This window comes from Passer montanus, unplaced genomic scaffold (genome assembly GCF_014805655.1).
Source record: "Passer montanus isolate IOZ18808 unplaced genomic scaffold, ASM1480565v1 scaffold61, whole genome shotgun sequence".
NCBI lineage: Eukaryota > Metazoa > Chordata > Aves > Passeriformes > Passeridae > Passer > Passer montanus.
The window spans coordinates 1,394,688-1,413,173 of record NW_024371149.1 but is presented as its reverse complement, the minus strand read 5'-3'; the positions used below and the strand labels follow the sequence as shown (position 1 = coordinate 1,413,173).

At 39.0% G+C, this 18,486-nt stretch overlaps 1 long non-coding RNA gene across 1 annotated transcript in view; it reads right to left on the bottom strand.

Moving 5' to 3' along the window:
• LOC120510969 overlaps nt 1–10,922 on the bottom strand; it is a 28,042-nt gene extending 17,120 nt beyond the window's left edge. The window contains exons 1-3 of the long non-coding RNA XR_005629643.1: nt 10,785–10,922; nt 8,218–8,434; nt 4,830–4,859 (exon numbers count right to left, since the gene is read on the bottom strand). This is a non-coding gene — a long non-coding RNA (uncharacterized LOC120510969). The remainder of the gene's footprint in view (nt 1–4,829; nt 4,860–8,217; nt 8,435–10,784) is intronic.
• Between the last annotated feature and the right edge of the window lie 7,564 nt (nt 10,923–18,486).

The following is an 18,486-nucleotide window of genomic DNA, read 5'->3' as shown; positions in this document are numbered from 1 at the left end:
GAACGTGCCTGTTCCATTTTAAGAGCTGCTCAGATTTTTGGCATTTATTAGATTTTTGTATTATGCATTTTATTATATTGAGTTACACTACGTTTCAATTATAGTCCCTTTTTTGAAAAGCTAAAATTCAAAAATGAAAATTATTAACTCTGTATTACTAAGTCTTTCTAAATGAGACTGTTCTACTTGGCTATTTATCATATCACAATAAAAAGCAGTAGTGTCTTTTGCAGTGTGTGAGCATAAAAATACGTTTTTTTAGATTATGTTTGTTTATTCCCTAAAGCTAAGAATCATTTAATTTTTCAGGTAAAATCAGAGCAGTTACATAGATAGCCCTGAGGTTGAATAGTAACCACCTAAATACGACTCAAGGGGAAGTTGCTATGACAATGTCTTCTGAACAGAGTAAAAAATAGAAAAAAAAAATCTTCACCACTTGCTTATCAGAAGAAAAGTATGACACAGGAGCTGAGGTCATCCTGAAATCCTGAAATTAGACCCCCTGCCCTACAGCTTTCAGTAAAGCTCTAAGAGAGATTTCATGAATCCAAGCCTCGCTGTGACCCCCAACATCTGTAGAAAAGTAAAAGTATGAGAAATATTCTCTCACTCACAGTTGGAAAATAATGAGACAGCCAGGTAAGCTACACAAAGGAACAGAACCAATCGAAGCCAAGCAGTTAAGAATACCAGTTCTCAGTTCTGTTCAGACACCCCATTTGTGCATCTTCCTGTGTAACTCCTGTGCACTGGCACATGTAGAAGGGTTATATAGAGGAGTTACACGTGTGCTGTCCTACACCCCAATATGAAGCCAGTCAGCTTTCCCTATCAGGGCTCCTTTAACATCTCCCCAGCTTGATATGCCTGGCATGCATCACTCTGAGCATGTGAGCTGTTAATTACCAGAGTGCAAGCTTTCCCTTGGAGGAGAATTCCCATGGTGGGATTTGTCTGCAGAGCCTATTCTGTGCTACTTAAGGGACAGCTGTTACAGCAGATGAGAAAATCTGAACACAAATTGAGACAAGCATGCTTTGATATGTGGAACTGCTCTTTTAGAAATGCCAAGAGGTTTGCATTACAGCATGGCTGCAGGGGTGGGGCTCCTATGATATCTCCAGGTCTGCACTTGGCACACAGTGCACACTAGCTCAGCTCCTTGGGGAAAGTGGCTGCTTGGAAGTAAAGCCTACACAACCCATGTTTATAGGGAAGCTAAGATGTGCCACTAAAAATTGTGGTTTCTGAAGGTAAACAACATGCAGTGTTTGAGTACCCTCTGAAATGGAGACAGAGACTCTACAGATTTAACATCAATGATTAGCATAAGTTTTCCCAGAGTGCCTTCACTTCAGGATGCAAATCCTGTGACACTGTCAACGACAACTCCTGCAAACTCCTCTGAAATCAGTTCAAGGGGTCTCATACTAGATGCCCAAAATCAGAAGGAGCCCAATTGATTGTTCGTTGCTAAATTTCTGGACTTTTTTCTTTACTGTTTCTATTCAAGTAAAGAACGGTCAAGGAAGAATATCCAGCTGAGGCACTAGGCCGTCAGTACATTCCCTCCAGGCAAGATCTTCTCTCTGCTCCAGCCATACTGAATCATAATTTGTAAAAATAAGCATAAAGACAGTCTTAACAGCCTACATGTAAAAATGCTTTTGCTTATTTTAGACAGAGCTTGATCCATTGATTTAATATTCTTTAAACATTGATTAGTTTAATTAGTTAATAGCAGTGGAAATCCCATCCTGAATTCTTCTTCTGACTTTCAAATTTTGCAAGCCTAACCCCCCACTTCTTGCTACAAGGTGGGCTTCTCTGTTGACCCAGCACATGCAGTTTCACAGTCAAGAGACAACCAGCTTTTTATGAATTATTGCTGGTGTATAACCTTAATCCATGCAGGTTTCAGGATTTCCCTGCTAATCCTTATGTGTTAAGCAGTAGGTGGTCGATGGGCTGTTAACACAAGGCATAAGTGGCTGTGACAGGTCTGTTCAAAAGAGATAATCTCAGACTTTCCCCCTCCACTTTTGCATCACTCTGCCTCTTGAGCAAGACTGTGGGTGAGGACAGCAGAGCTCCTCACCCTGGCATTTTTAATGTCTCTTCAGCTGCCGCATTTAGGAAAAAATGTAGCTGTAGCACCAGTGTATATACAACCATGTGAGATAAAGAAAAGGCAGTCCCAGCTGGCAAGAGTCACCCCAAGCTCTCAGGCAAAGATCTTGTCCCTGTCTACTTTATCTGTGACTCTTTGCAGTCTGCCTCCCCCTTCCTAACCAAAGGAGAGAGGGTATTTCTGTGCCAGGCAGGCAATTACGGCTTTCAGCCACATGGCTTTCTCCCAGCTATCGACCACGTTGCTTTCAAAACAGGAGAGAATCAGAAAATTTATGTCCCCAGTTTAGGCTCAGTCTTCAGTTTGCAACACGAGCCACACCAACTAGAGAGCACATCTCAGGTTAATGACAAATGCTCCACTTAGAGCAATTGCTCAATATATGCTCCTGAGGACTTTATCTGACAGCTTATATAAACAATATTAGAGTATTTATCTTAATTGCTGCCTAGGAAGAATGGTTCCCCATTGGAAATACAAAGCATTTCCCTCTTTCTTCAAAGGAATTTGTGAATTGGTTCTCTCTTACCTCCCTTTCTCCTGTAATCGATGATAGCATCTGAAGCAGACAAATGATATTTGTTTCCTTAATTTTCTTGACTGATAGTCCTGAAAATATGTTCTCAGCTGGTGATGTAAGGAAAACATTACTGTATCTAGAAGACACAATATGACCAGATAGCAGATAGAAGGTCCTGCTTTTCAAAGGGGCCTGCTCCTCAAAAGACATGCCAACAGTTTCACGCTTGAACCATCTCAGTAATGTGGTGACGTCTGGTCTACGTGGTTCCCATTACTTGACATACCACAGCACAAAATATAACAGCAAAGGATGAAGTACAGTACTGAGTTGAACAGAGAATCCATCTGCTATAGGAAGTCTGGAGCATTTTGGCTGACTCAGTTAAATCCATTCTATTATAAGGTTTTCAATCAGGGACCAGTTGTTACCAAAGCAAAATGTGCATGGAGTCGGATGGACACTTTCTATTAACTGGCCAAAACCCCAAACTTGCAAGCTTGAAGTAATCTATCATAAATTCTCATACTGATGTCAATAGCTGTAATGTTTTCCATCCATACAGATTTTTTTAAGAAAAATATGGAAGTACTAGTATTACTGGTATAAATGTCTTGATTTCTGCCTTCCTTATTATTTTAAATATTACTGCAGTATAGGAAAAACCTGAAATGAGGTTTTCAAGCAAGTTTCTTGCAAAAACATCTGAACATACTTTTTGATATCTGTAGTACTTAAGCTCTTTTGCTTCCTTATTATTTTAAATATTACTGCAGTATAGGAAAAACCTGAAATGAGGTAACTATTGGTAATGTAACTATTGGTAATATGCAGTACTGATAGCCTTGGTGGGCTACTCCCCACAAAAGCAAGAGTCTTCTAAGATCCTTTCACCCAGTCTCATTTGAAATAGGCAACAAAGGTCTTTTTTTTTTGTGTTTCATTTTTTTGTGTTGGTTTAGTGGTTTTTTTGTTGGATGGTTGTTGGTTTGTCAGTTGGTTTTTTGTTTGTTGGTTGGCTGGGTTTTGGTTTTTTCCTTTCATTAGGAAATAAATTTTAAACACTACATCTTCCCTGAGAGGAACTCAGACTTTAAACTACTGAGTCAGTGATGCCAAATCATCAGAAATAACAGTTAGATCTGAGTTCAGGCAATGACTGAGAGTGACAATTTCTACATCCCATCACCAAATCCCTTCAGGTCAGGGATGTGAGCTTACATCCTGAACCATCTGCTGCCAGAAAAAAAGCCTGCTCACTTACAGGCCTCACTCTTTCTCCTGTCCAAAAGGAAAGGAAAAAACTGATGATGGGTCTTAACAGCCAGCACTGCACTTTTCTGGAAAAGCTACAAAACCTCATTTCCACCTAGCAGGTGATGAGACAGTAAAGCTGCCTGTCCAGCTGCAGCAGCAGGAGCTGAGTGCCACGGCTGTGCCCAGGTTTGAGCTGTTACTGCATCCTTGCAGAGGGCAGTCCAGCTCTGGTGCACTGCCTGCTCTTCCACAAGGAAAGACTCTAATCTTACTACCCTGTGGAGCTTTCTGGCAAGAGTCATTACAGTGTTAGCTGTGATTAGCAATCTCCTCCTCCCCTGAGCCTATCTACTCTCCCTAAGGCAAAACAAAACCTTTCTCTCATGGGGTTTCTTGTGTCATAAAAAACAGAGCTGCAAATATCATCCTCAGTCATTTTATACATTTGGGTTGTATTCTGTGTGGTGTGTTTGGACTCTTTGCACAATGCAATTTCAAACTCAGAGATATCTGTTCCTCAAGTAATGGATCTAATTTAAAACCACAAGTTTCTCCTTTTATCTTTACAAGGATGTATGAGTGCATTCCTCCTCTAGAAAATAAAAGTAAATTATTCTCTCTTTCCAGAGCACATTTGATTATTCATTTTATGTATTTGAAAAGGGTTCTGCGAGTAGTCCAAGATGTAATATTTGATTTCTGGGCCCCTGTCAGAAACAGCAGTTAACATCATTAGACATGTTCATTCCATAAAGGAGGCTAAGAAGGGGTAGTCCTAATGGACACCCTGTCACATCTTATCCATCTTAAAAACATATCTCTCATAGTAAACAAAACAGGATGCCTCACTGCCTTTAGCTTTCCTTTTAGATGAGCAACCTGAAGTCATTCAGATTCTACAGACACTATTCACAGTACCTTAAAAGTGAAATCCCAGCCTCAGAACACCTGCCAAGAGAAGGGAACAAAATAATATGAGGGAAGACTGTGTAAAGGGATTGAAAACCTCAAATCCCTGAGAGAGCTATTATTAACTGACAGATTTAGATTTCATTTCTGCTAGAAAAAATTCAGATGTTAGGATGCTTCATCATTAGCTACAGAGCAGAAAATAAAATATCATGGCTTTTACCATGTATCCCAACTGAAGCAAGACAGATATTTTAACCAAAAACTGGAAGTACAAACCAATATAGTCAAGACAGATTATCTGAGCGTTTGCCAATTCATTTCTCGGAAGAAAAGTAAAAATTTTAGCCTTTCCTAATAATAGTAATTTTTCAGAAAGAAGCTGGTTGACCAAACGCATCTCCTGAAATTAAATAGGTTGAACTATGAGAGGAAACAGACCATAATGTGACTACAGTTTCTTCTGTAAATGACTGGAACACTTTTTGAGGGGAATGTTTCAATGGAAATGGCAGAAACTACAACATTAACTTTGGGGTTTTTCCTGTTTCTTTTCACCTTATTTATTTAAATCTTTCCCCTCATAGAAAAGAAGCATGAATAAAAAGAAATAAAATAGTTTTAAAACTGCCAAAAATATTTCAGTTCTAAATAACTAAAAACAGTTAATGGAAATAAAAAATCAAGGTTTGAGAAAAATTGTGTCCCCTCTGTACTTCTACTTATGTGGAATCCAGCAATGTTTTCTAGTGCTTATAGTGACTTCTCATGTGAAAAGCACTGCCACCATTTGTTTTTTCTTTCTCCCTATTAAGCCATCCAAATGCAGTCAATGGGAATAACAGGAGGAGGGCGAAGGTAGGAGAGTGGTTCCTTGGGTACCAGGAGCAGGACAGCTTTATCCTGCAGTCCCGCCTTCAGCCAGAGCACTAGCACAATCTCCCCTCTCCTTCTAGCCCAGTATATTTTCTTTGATTTGCAGAAATCTCATTTTCCTACAGAGTTTTTTTCATTTCTGCCAAATGAGGATGAAATCAGGCAACTGTTTAAAAGTGGTTTGAGAGAGAGAGCAATTGCAGGAAACAGACAAGGACAGCAAGTTGCCTTGCCTGTCTTTAGGAGAAGAGACTGTGAAAAGCTAGGTGAACAGAGAATGGCAGCCCATGTTCTGCAAAGCAGAAGGCTGTGAGACACACAACCACTTCCATGTGGAGCTTGAAAATGAAAAGGCAGAAAAAAAAGTTTGAAGGCTAATGAAACATTTTCTGAGATACATACAAAGAGTTCTATCAGAGTTCACATTGTTCTGACATTCCATCTTGCCAGCAGCAGCTTTAAATTGAATACATGGAAAAAAAAGTAATTTCATTGTTTAGCAACTGTCCAGTGGTCCAAAGCAAGGAGGACACACATGTAAGGGGTGGAGCTACAAGGGCCATAGGCTTGTGCTCTCTTCCTGACCTTGACATTGTCCTGTACAAGATCTTCAGCAAACAGGACTGTTTTGGCTCTGTGTCCCCTTAACCTTCCTGATAATTTTGGCTATGGAGTATTATGATGCTACAGTTGCATACTCCTATTTGCTGTCTCTCATACTCCCTTCTGATTAGGTAAGGTTTTTAACAGAGTTACATCTCTGTAAATCTCAAGGTCCTCCCTAAATTTCCATGTTTAAATGAAAAAAAATTTAAAAGGCTTAAAGACTGCAAATAGTTATTCCACATGAAAGTAAAAGTGATGAATAATTCAAAAGCAGAATTCAAGCAATGGTCATACTCTGGATGTACTCAGTAACCACTAGAAATAACAGTTATTAGCAAGAGGCTTTGGAAATGCCTGCAGGGTTTTTCTCCTTCACTCCTATAAAGCTAACATTCATATTTTATTTCCTATTCTCTGCATTCTACTCCTTTGTTTTTCACATGCATCATTATATAGCAAAGAAATAGGTTTTCTTATTTAGTATTTTTCCTCTTCAGTGAAAAAAATAAGACTAAATAGGGAGAAGAAAAGGGATTTTATTTACTTTGGGGCCAGGACATATTTCTCTGGCCTTTTGCTTGCAGGCTGCACCTTAAGGAAATAACAGGTTTGCCTTGTTCTTTTCCCTCAGCTTTTCATTGTAAGGTGTTCCTCAAATTTTATCTGCTATGCTTTTTTCCTGTCTAGAAAATTTTCTTCAATTTTCTCCCCTTCCCTTCTCACAGAGAGAGGAAAAGATGCTGATTTATTCTGGAACAGTTATCAAAGAGGACCAAGCTTACACATCAGTGCAGCGAAGCTGAATAAAAAAAAAGCTATAGTGTACTTTAAAAGAGAGACATGAGCTGAAAGGTAATGAGGGATAGTCCACTGGTAATAAGAAACTCACTCTTGGGACCTCATGCATATAACAAAAGACCAGCTAAAGGATAGAATGCCCTAAAACAGGTGCATATATAGGACAGGACTGCAGCAGGAAGTGTCTCTGATGTGTCACTTTAATCAAATCTGACTTAAGGAAATAAAGTGCTTAAATGCCTGCACAAATGTTGCCAGCGTGGTGGAATAAAGAGAGGAGGGAGCCTACAAATAGAGCCTATGGAAGGACCTGGTTGAGTAGAACAGCCAGGTCACAGGAATGCATGGCAGGATGCCAAGCTGGGGTAAGACCCTTCCCTCCTAAGCTTTATACCAGTTGTGTCACCAGCTGTTAATGAAGAAAAAAAGAAAGGGGAAGTTTCTAAAATAAAGGCCACTTCTGTGGCTAAGATCCTCTAAAATATAACACTTTTCCTCTCCCTTTCAGCTTTCTTTGCTAAATAAATGAATAATTGGATTGCAAAACATGACAGAAGAATATTAAAGGCTGTTAGCATGTGAAATGAGTGTCTGCTGGTGCAGTTCTAACCCCATGTAGTACAAACCTATGTAATTTGTAGGAGACTGATAGATAATGAGTCCTCAGCACTGCTGCAAGTCTCTGACGTGTGAAAAATAGACAAATTTTCAATAATCTTTCTTCTGCCACTTCCTTCCCAGTCCCACCAGTATGTTCCAGTCATCCACATATAACTGAACGTGTAGCAAGGCTGAAAGCTGGCTCTGAGGCAGATACAAGGGAGGCAGCAGCACTGCTGGCTACCAGCCTGGCTCTGGCCTGAGCTCCACTCTGCACACTCTGCTGGGAAAAGCTCTGGAGCCCTGCCCACAGATTGTGCTGCATCAGCTTATCCGGATCAAACACAGAGTTGAAGTTCTCTCTTTGTCTTTGAGGGCTCTTTGCTGCCTGGCATAAGTCTAGCAAATCTTTTCCTTTCACACAACCACTGCAGCTGAGGGTAGCTTGGAGATGAAGCCAAGACTCACATAATAGTGAAACAGGAGAAGAAACATAAGGGTAGAGCTCTGAGCTTACCCTTTCACAGCTCTGAATGCTGCTGAAGGCGTGGGAGTCATGACTGGACTCAAGAGTATCCAGACTCAAAACCTCCACCTTGAGAGGAGGAGTTCCAGCTTACCAGGTTCCTATTCTTCCTTTCATACTGAGGCCAAGGCAGGCAGGAAGGCAGCAATGCCCTGCAAAATCTGGATTGCACTTCTGTGTAACAACTGCTTGAGTGCTTCATAAACTTCTGTGCAGACTGAAAAAAAGAAAACGCAAAATTTATTAGTGAACAAAATGTCTTTTTTATTTTTCTTTAGAAATATCTTTTTTTCTAGCTTCTTTAGACTAGGGAATCACTCTTTGCCAAAGGACACACACTCTTCAACTCCCGTTCTTTACTGTAAGAATAATACTTATTCAGGCTAAAATAAAAGTTTCCATTTTCTATACAGGGACAAAATCTGTATGACAAATGTTCATGCTGACAGATTCTGTAGCTATGCCAGCTAAGGAGACCACACTACAGCTCTTCATACTCTGCCATCTCCTAACATGGCTTTCAACCATGCCCTCAGTGAATACATAGAGCTCTTGGGTCTCTGTAGAGCTGATAAGAAGACATCTAGATGTGCCTGCTGTTCCAAAACTCCCCCTTTGCCCTGCAGTCCAAATAGAGAACTTAGTACGCCCTGAAGCTCTTTGGAATCCATACTCACTGTATAGACAGTGCTGGTTTACATTTTTCTGGGTAGTATTTTGCATCCTACTTCAGTCTTCAAGAATTCACAAATTGCTTACAGGAAACACATGGTCATACATTCAAACAGTTACAGATTTACATGGACCAAAAGCACCTCACAAAATTCTAACTGAGCAAGAAGGAGACCATGGTAAATTACAAAGGTTGTAGAAAGGCAGTTTACTCTGAAGTCAGCTGAAGAACCAGCAGTACAGCTGGTGTCACACTGACCTCCCTGGCTTCCATTTCTCATTCTTCCTGTTGATGTACATGTGTGTATATTCATATATATACACATGCACACATTAGCAAAGCAGCTGAGATTTTCCAGATTCAGTTGGACAATGTTTATTTATTTTGTCATTCAGATCTTTTGCACTGTGCAAACATTTGCTGTTGGAATATCTGGAAGAAAATCTCCAGCAAGCCAGTAATACCCCAGAGGCACACAGAACGTAGTAATCCCTAAATCTGTTACACATTGCGTGGTAGATCTAAGGAATCTCTCTCATCTTACATGAACTGTTTACTTACCTGAGCTTGAAGAAATGAGAAGAAATAAGAGCACAGAGGAGGAAAGAGGAAGAGTCCAACTGCATTAGCAGCCCATTGGGAGATCCTAATTGCCCTAAGGGCTGCTTGTTCCCTCCCCTTGGCATTGGTATTCAAATGGCTGCATGGATCAGGTCTTGCATTCTGTAATTTTAATATGGTATATTTAATAGCCACCCAGCACTGTCTGCTGCCACACTGTAAGATTTGTGGAGTCTGCCACCATCTACAAGTTGATTATGCCTTTTCATTTGGATGCACTGGGCTTTTTTCATTAGAGATTATATATTTTAATACTTGTGATAGTAGTAGGTAGCTATATATTTCTTTATTTCTTCTTGGAATATGGCTGCTTTGGGAGTTCTTTCTTTGCCTGAAGCTGCAAGATTCAGTATGATTCATGTTCTCAACATTTTGTTGGGGATATAAACTGCGAATCTTACCCTGTACATGACAGAAATACAGATTTGCTGAGCCATAGAATCATCAGAGAAAATCCAAAGTTGCATCATTCCCCAATCTATCTTATTGCTTTAGTCTCTTTACTGTGGTTGAAAGTTATTCTTTAACTTTTAACTTGTAAGTCTAGTACACAATCACTGGAGAACACCTTAAGGGAGGGGTTAGCTAAAAGCACCCAATACTCTTGTGCTCATGCCAGTCATCTTGTTCTACATTCCCTGCAGCTCATTTTCAAGCATTAATCTTGCACTGCAGGTTAATGCACACATTCACCCAGCTAAGTTCTAGCCATGTAGCTGCTGCAGACAGATTCAGCTGGAAAACTTGCCCAGGAACTAAATAAATATTCAGGCAGCGAGCCCACACTGAGCTCCAGTCTGCCACAGCTCTGTTGATAGCTGTATTTCATTTGTGGAGTTTAAAGCTGGCTGCTTCTTGTGTGTGTGAGATGCAGGGATGGCAGTGCTGGTAATGTTCTCAGGAGACAGAAGGACAGGAGAGGAAAGCAGGCAGTGTGTGACCCCACCAGCACTCCCAGTTTCAGGTAACCATGCAGGAGATACCTGCTTCAGGAGAGTCACACAACATCTATTCCTTGCCTATGGCACAGGTCACAGAACAGCAGCGCAGTAAGAATATCTTCACCATAATGTGCCTCAGGAAGGAAACAGGAGGGGTCACGAGAAATCACACCTAGAGCTTAATAAATAAAACTTGTAAATAACCCTAGTTAGTGATTGTGCAGAGATGGAGGTGGAAACCTACCACAAAGCTTCACAGCCTGATCTGGGCTCTCCCCACCGTGATTGAAGAAAATTGCTTGAAATAAAGAGTGGGTTCTTACCTTCAAATGAGAGTACAGGTTACTGTGAAAGAAATTTGAGTTTGATGTCTGGCTTCATAGTTCCTGCGGCTGAAAGTGTTTGACAATTTTCTGGGAAATTGCTCTCTGCCAAGATGATCTGGAATGGAGCTAAACCCTGATGAGACCCAGGACCCTCATTTATTTCAGTTTTGACTGCAGTTATATTTAGCATAGATACACTATCTTAAAAATAATAATAAAAAAATCTCTAAACTACTTGCCAAAGAAAGTTTGTGCCCATATATGTGATTCTGTGTCATAACAACTCAGGCTCTGCTCCGTGTCTTAATGACGCTCATGTGATATCAGTTATAAATGGGAACTGTGAGAGCAAGTGACACAGTGTATCTGAGAAGGAGTTATAAAAAAATATGCTAATTCTTGGAAGATTCTTGGAAGTAAATTTGAATATGTTGATGGAACTCCACAGAAAGGAACATATTCCTCCACAAAGACCTCTCTGTTGCCAAGAACCTCTTTTTATCCACCTTAAAGTATTATTTTTTATAAATGCAGAACTGGTGTGTGTTTTTACAAAAGAAAGAAAATTCCGTCTTAGCTGTGTTCACATGCTCTTGGGGATGCAAAATCTTTAATCAGCCATTATGTTGTAGAGCTTTTCAGATGTCTCTTTATCTTCCAAATTCTGATGACTGAAACATGTTTAGAACAAGAACAGCTATATCTGTAAAAACTTGTGCCTTTTTGAAAAGTCATGGCTAATGATAGTTTTTTGAAATGAGCTTCTCAGTACTCTGTATCCTCTGGAGAGCTGGTGGGAGGAAGGGATTGCATGTGTTCATGGCTGCTCCCACTAGCTCCTCATTCTACTTCTGAAAGCTCTTTTATGGCTTTCTGAAATTAGCTGTTGTGAAAAAGAGACAATAAATGGAACACTAAAGCCCTTTGTGCATTTATCAGTTGCACCTTAACCCATTTGCAAAAACAGAATGCTTTGGAATCTTCCCTACCTTGATAGAAAGTAGAGTAATAGCCAAAATATTTCAGCTCAAGCACCTTTGCTCAGGAGATGCTAACTAGTCAGTCACATGCAATTTTTTTCCAAGAATGCTGAGTTTTTGCAGGTTGGTTTGAGTTTGTATGAAAACGCATTACCTTTTATAATTACTTATAATTTCTTTCTAAAGCTTTGCTCTAGTGTTTCACCCTGCCTGCAGTGTTCGTCAACTTCTTTCCTTCCCCATGAGCTGTGACTCCTCACTATGTGCCCATGTAATGTCCAAGGCTTCCTCACAAGAGGAGACTGTGCTGTGCATCTACAGATTTAATTTATCCAAAACCAGCTGTACAATAACCACACTACTCCATCTCAAGATGGAAACAGAGCTGTTTTCATTCACAATATTATATGGATTATTTCCCATGGTTTTCATTAACACCCACAATGTAAACTGATGATTGTTCATATAACAGTTGAGATGCAGTGTTAAATCATTCAGTATGGATGCTGTGATATGTAACCATGTATTCATGTGATGTCATTTTGGTTCTTTCGTAGGCAAGTATGAACACTAAAGACCAATGACAAGATTAATGAACTGAAGCACAGGTCTAATTGATTCCATTGGTAAAATCAAGGTAGTAGCTTATATCTCTCTTTTCTACAGCTTCCAAGTTTGAATAATCAGTCCAGGGTCAGTACTGTTGCCCCTAGACACCTTGCATTATGCAGCACTGAGAAAGAGAAATATGAAATCATGAAAAAAAATCCAGAAATCGATAAAAAACCCCAACAACAATCTTGCTAATTTCTTTAGTTGCTTTAGCAGCTAACATATTTCTGCCAGAAATTAAGCCTCCCCCGCTTTTTCTCCATGAAGATAGTGATAATTGATGTCAGAGCAACACAGAGAACATGCATTCCTAGTACCTAAAATATTTGACCAGAAACCCTTCCCGCTCCTTTTTAACTCAAGAAACATCAAGACAAAAATATATTTTTTTCCTTTATGCCACTCAAATGAGGATGAAGAATAACAAACTGCAAATACAGAATGGGGAATAACCCCACTATGTCAATTAAATGGACAGTGTAAGGAAAAATGTTAGTGAATTCACTATTGATGTTACAACATTTCAGCTTGAATGGTATCTCTGGGAAAGCTTCTTATGTCTACAGGGTTTTTCCAGAAGAGAACATTTATAATAGTTGTCTTGGCAACATGAGCTCTGTAGAACTATAAATCAGAGCTTACAAAGGTTCGTTTTCAAACTCTGAAATAAAACAGAAGAAAAATAAGGCAACTAGGTGAGCAGAATTTTATGATCTTAAATGCATGAAATGACCAGATCCATTACACGTTAAACTATTCCACCTTGCTTTGTGCTAATGAAGCCTCAACTGAGGTAAAGTCTTGAACAGGAGCCAGGAGCAATGCACAGAGAAAGCTGTAACAAGCTGCAGTGAGCACACATTAAAACAGATAACAGGATAATAAGCTTAGAGGAAGAGGACCCTCAACAAAGTCAGAAGGAATTCAGAGCACAATGTAGGAGACCGAAGGAACTAATGGTTGTGATTTTTCAAAACCTAAATGTTGTTATAAAAAGAACAGTTATAAAACAGTTATAATAGTTATAAAAAGAACAGTTCCACATGGCCATCAAGATCCCAGCCTTGAGAAGCAATGCAGGGAAGGACTAAAATAATTCAACTGAAATGGGGTGCAATTTTATCTTGCTAATTAATGTCTTTAGACATATTAAGAAGTTATCTAGAAAACCTCTTAATCATTAATAATTTTTAGGTAGACACTAAACAAGATATTTTGATTATTTGTCCTTGTGCAGTCACAAATTGCTCCCAAGGTTTGCAGAGTTGTAAAACATTCCATCACATCACATTTTTTTACTGGAAAACCAGCAATCCCTTCCTCTTCTCCACCAGGAGAGCCTGGCATGAAGCAGGGTGTTTATAGTGCTGCCATCTGAGTAACAGAAAAACAGGACACAGCTCCACCTGAGCAGGCACACAGCCTGGCTATCATTGCCTTCATATTTCCCTTTATTGAGAGTCATGAACTTCAAACTGGAAATCAAACTCTTGAAACCTTTCTTCTCCTGATATTTTAACTACAAGTTTCATATAGCAGCAATTGAAAGGAAGAGCAGAGATATGTGTGACCCTGAGGGAGCTGAGCCTTTAAGAGCTGCCCCAACTCCCTACTCCCACCAGAAGTTTTTGTCCAATACCACAAAGAAAATATGTTATGAAATTTCAAAGAGGTAGCTGAAACATTTCTGTCTGCACAGCATGCAAACCTGATTTCAACAGGAGACAGAAGGTACTGAAACATTAAAGACAAATCCACCAACCAGTGATTTCAGCCTGGATACACATGTCAAGAAAATTTTGACTGTGTTTTCCCAAGACCCCTGCCATGTCTTACAAAGAACTTATTTCTTGTTCAACTTTCTGGACAGCAGCAGTATATTTCTAGCTTGGCACCAGCCTAACAAGGACAAATACACTTCCTTCTTCAGTCAGCAAACACTAGTAAAATGATAAAGGAAACAATCAACTAAAGCTCCCATGACACCAAAAAGAAATCAGACCAATTTGATAGGAAAAATGCCATTTATGTGATCCCACTGCTGCTGTTCCATTTAAAACTCAACTGTGATCTAATAGGAATAAAAAGAGGTAGTCAATGGCTAAAGTTACACTAACTCAGAATTTCAAAAATTTCAGTAGCACTTTTTGTCAGAACTTTTGTCCTTCCTTGATCTCATAAACTCATCTCATTATAGCTAATGCTCTTAAAACACTGTCAAGGACCTTGGTAGATGAAACTTAACACAGAAGCAGCATGTCTGGATAGAAATCACTCAATGTCTCAGTAGGGCATTTCTATTCTTTCTCAAAGAAATGTTCAAAACCTTCTGATCTTCAGAAGGTCTCAATTTATTTCTGTAGAGGTAAAAAAAAAACAACCCAACAAACCTCTGTGTCTCCCTGAACTTTCCTTTATTATCTGTGTCCTTTAGCACCTGTTAACCTAAGATGTAATAAATCATCTCTATGCAGTAGGGCAGACATGCAATGCACACCTGTGATCCTGAAACTTGCTCTTGTCTTCATCTCAGATGTAGGGAGGGACAGTAACAGCAGCTACAGGAAATGTTTTGAGTTTTGCTGGTGCTGCACATCACACAGTCCTGATGTGCAAAGAGAAAACTGCTCCCGAGCATGACCTGCTTGGCACAACAGCCACAGAGTAAAGATTCAAAGGACACAAGGGCACCGACTGAAGCTCTTTAAGGAAGGAAAGCATTGCTTGAAAGTATTATTTAGGAAGCTGGTACACTTTGAGATCATTCACCAGACCACAGGTCAGACTGTTGTCTACTCACTGCTTAGGAGTTTGTCTTGGCTAAACTTGTTAAATTTCATCTTTCTTGAGGAAGCTGCTATCTTCCATTCTTCCCTGTTGCCCATTACTGAAGTATCTATGAAACTTGAAATTTCAGATGTACTTGTCTTCAATGCATCATGGTGAAACAAAGATAAAGTACAATTTCCCCCATTTTATTGGTGGGTAACAGAGCTGAGATATTTAAGATTGTACCTAGGATTCCAGGAAAACTGTCAGAATGAAGAAAAGAGCTCCACTTTCCCAAATTTTCATCTGACATATGAAACCTCACTCCATTTAATGCTTTTTCTCTCTTTTCTCTTTTTTTACTATGCCAGTTAACAGTCTGTGAGTGATTTCTTGATAGAAACAATATAAGTGCAGGCGAAATAAAACCTAAGATACATTTAGAGATTATTGATGCACAAGAATATAGCTCCTTATTTGTATGGGGATGGTTTTCAGTGTCAGACAAGTTTGGTTGTGTTAAAACAAATAAGACTGTGTTTGAAACAGGTGTTTTTACCAGCTCGAGTACCACAGCTACTGTGATGGCTGGATCATTCAAATATTCTCCCAAAAGCTGCAAGATTTGGTTTTCTTTCTCATTTCCAAGGCGGAAGGACGCATACTTACGTGATGGAAGTAAGAAGGAAAATGTTTAAGCTGAGGAAGGCAAATGTTGAATTTTCACAATTGCCTGCAAGGACGTGTTTTCAAGAGACTCTAGTCTAAAAGCTGCTCTTTCACTTGCCATCTTGTCCTCAGAGACAGGCTTTGCTCATGTCAAGGTTGAGTGATCTCAATATCTGAAATGGCAGCATGATGACAAGTACAGAAGAGAATGAGAAATAGAAGCACTCGCTCTCTATTTCAATCTCTTTTCATTTGATGCTTGCTGCTGATGCCACTGCAGGTGAAATCATTATATTTCTGGTGCAGAACCTCTAGCTGGAGAGTCAGAGGTGGTAGTTTTAAGGAAAAAAATAAGTGGTGCTGTTCACTCTATTTTGTGATTGTCAAGAGATACTTCTGCTTCACTAATGGAATCCAGTGCAAGCTTGTTGGAGGAATTACCAGGCATGGGGAGATATGGTAACTACCAAAAGAATTTTAACTTTCTTTACTCCAAACTTTAGCTGTTAAAACAGTGGGCAGAATGTGCATGCATTCTGGAGCATCAAAACAGCTGCAGGCATCAGAGACCAAATCCTGTAGTGGCATTAAGGTTGTGAGCTAAGCATCAGCCAGCAGGCAAATATCTAGTAAGAGGAGGTAGAAGAAGAAAATAGCTAGTGTAACAAGAAGGAAACACTCTCTTTGACTGGCTGGGGTCTCTCTCCAATGATTATCCCTCAGAAACCTTAATTATCATCATGAATACTTTTTTTTTATTTTGCTCAAAACCCATTTAAACACCTATAATACAGGATGTAACAACTTGGATGCCACAGTGAAAAATGTCACTGGAAGGGCTGTTTTCAGAATGCTTCTTACTGTCAGAAACAGAATAAAGACTAAATCAGTTACCGTTTGGGGTTAGTGGAAGAAAAATAGTTTTGTGATCAAAGTATTTTCAACATTTTTTGTATTTTTTGTGATTAAAGTAGTGTTTTCTAAATGTTTTGTGCTTTTACAAAGTGGTAACTATTCTTGAAAGCATTTGCAAAGCATAATGTGGTGTGGCAGTTATAATCCTGGATTGAAAATGTAAAAGTAAGATGCTGCACTGCAGCTGGGGAAATAGGCAATTAAATGATTTCTCCATTGTTTCTTTTTCTGATTTTTCTCTATAAAACTCTTCCCCCTTAGATGTTAGGAATTCTGTAAACCCCACTTAGAGCATTTCCAAGTGTAGACATATTAAGTGACTTTTTTAATACTTTACATCTGCTGATTGACCTCCTGTCCAAGTGACTGCTTTAAAAATATGGGCTATTTTCATCTAGAATTCAACATATTGTGGTGTAAATTTCAGATCTTATTTATTCTGTTAACCCATGAAATGCTACACAACATTAGGTGCTCTGAAAAAAATCCTATTCCTGTATGTATGAAAACAGATTGTCAGAACCAGGGAATAGCTTTAGAATAAATAACTGCTTTTCTCAGTTCTTCATCTGTAAGTTAGGAATGATAGCATTCATTTTATCTCATAGTGACAGCAGTAATGAAAATTAATATTACACGTAGTTGAGATATTTTAAAGATGAGAAAAGATCATGAGGGTAGAGGATATGTTGTTATTTTGCCATCACTAAAGATGCAGTAAATCTTATAAGTAAAAAATATACCCTAAATAATTTTTCATTATTGCTTGTCAGTTGGGAAAGGTCACCATGAAATAAGCAATTTCTATGATAAACTGATTTTGAACAGGTCTGTTGGCTGATCTGCCTCAAGACAAACAATAAGAGCCCAGAATTAATGCTGCTCTTTGTGCTGAAAACCCACACCATTAGGAAACTTCTGTGCATAGGGAAGTCACTGAAATTTTATTCAAAAGGGCCAAAGGAGGACTGAACTCCTTGGGGGAATACCTAGAATGAGTAAAGCAAGAACACACCATGATAAATTTAACATGAAACTTTTGTTTCCCTGTCAAATATTTTTTTAGCATAGGCTATGCTGTTACAGGTCTGCTACCCATTTCTGTGAGAGGGCATTTTAAGAAGTGTTCTGTTTGAGCCACATCAAACTAAGCTCTCCAAACCTATTAAAGATTTAATTTTTGTGTGTGTGGCTAATTAACAAGGGATGGGAGGAATCTAACTTTTTACCCTAAGTCATTTTGGCTGCAAAGACAGTCATGAAAAAAACCCACAGAAATTATCTTTGGTGGTAGAATGCCCCTCTCCTCTCTCCTTTCCCCCAAACCCAATCAGAATTAGTCTTGCTCCATGAAGTTTATGGAGTTAGTGCTCATAGGGACAGTAGCCCTGGCAGAGAGCTTCATAATTATTATGAACAGTTTATAAACCTTATCTACCATTGTTCTGGATCCTTCAGTACTAGGACGTAATGCCACAATAAAATGTCCTCTCTTGATTTCAAAAGAATGCAGGATCACACCTTCTGGGAACAATGTTTTTCTGCTAACTATGCTATGTATTACACAGCATTCATTAAATTAATTAGAGGGCTTGTTAATTGTCCCTAAAATAATGGCATCTTTGAATGTGAAATGAACTCAAAATTAAAACCAACATTTTAAAATCCTAGCAGAATTCCAAAATTCTAATAGATTTGTAATATACTGTAATCTATGGAACATTTATTCCTTGTGTTTCTAATAGATATTATAT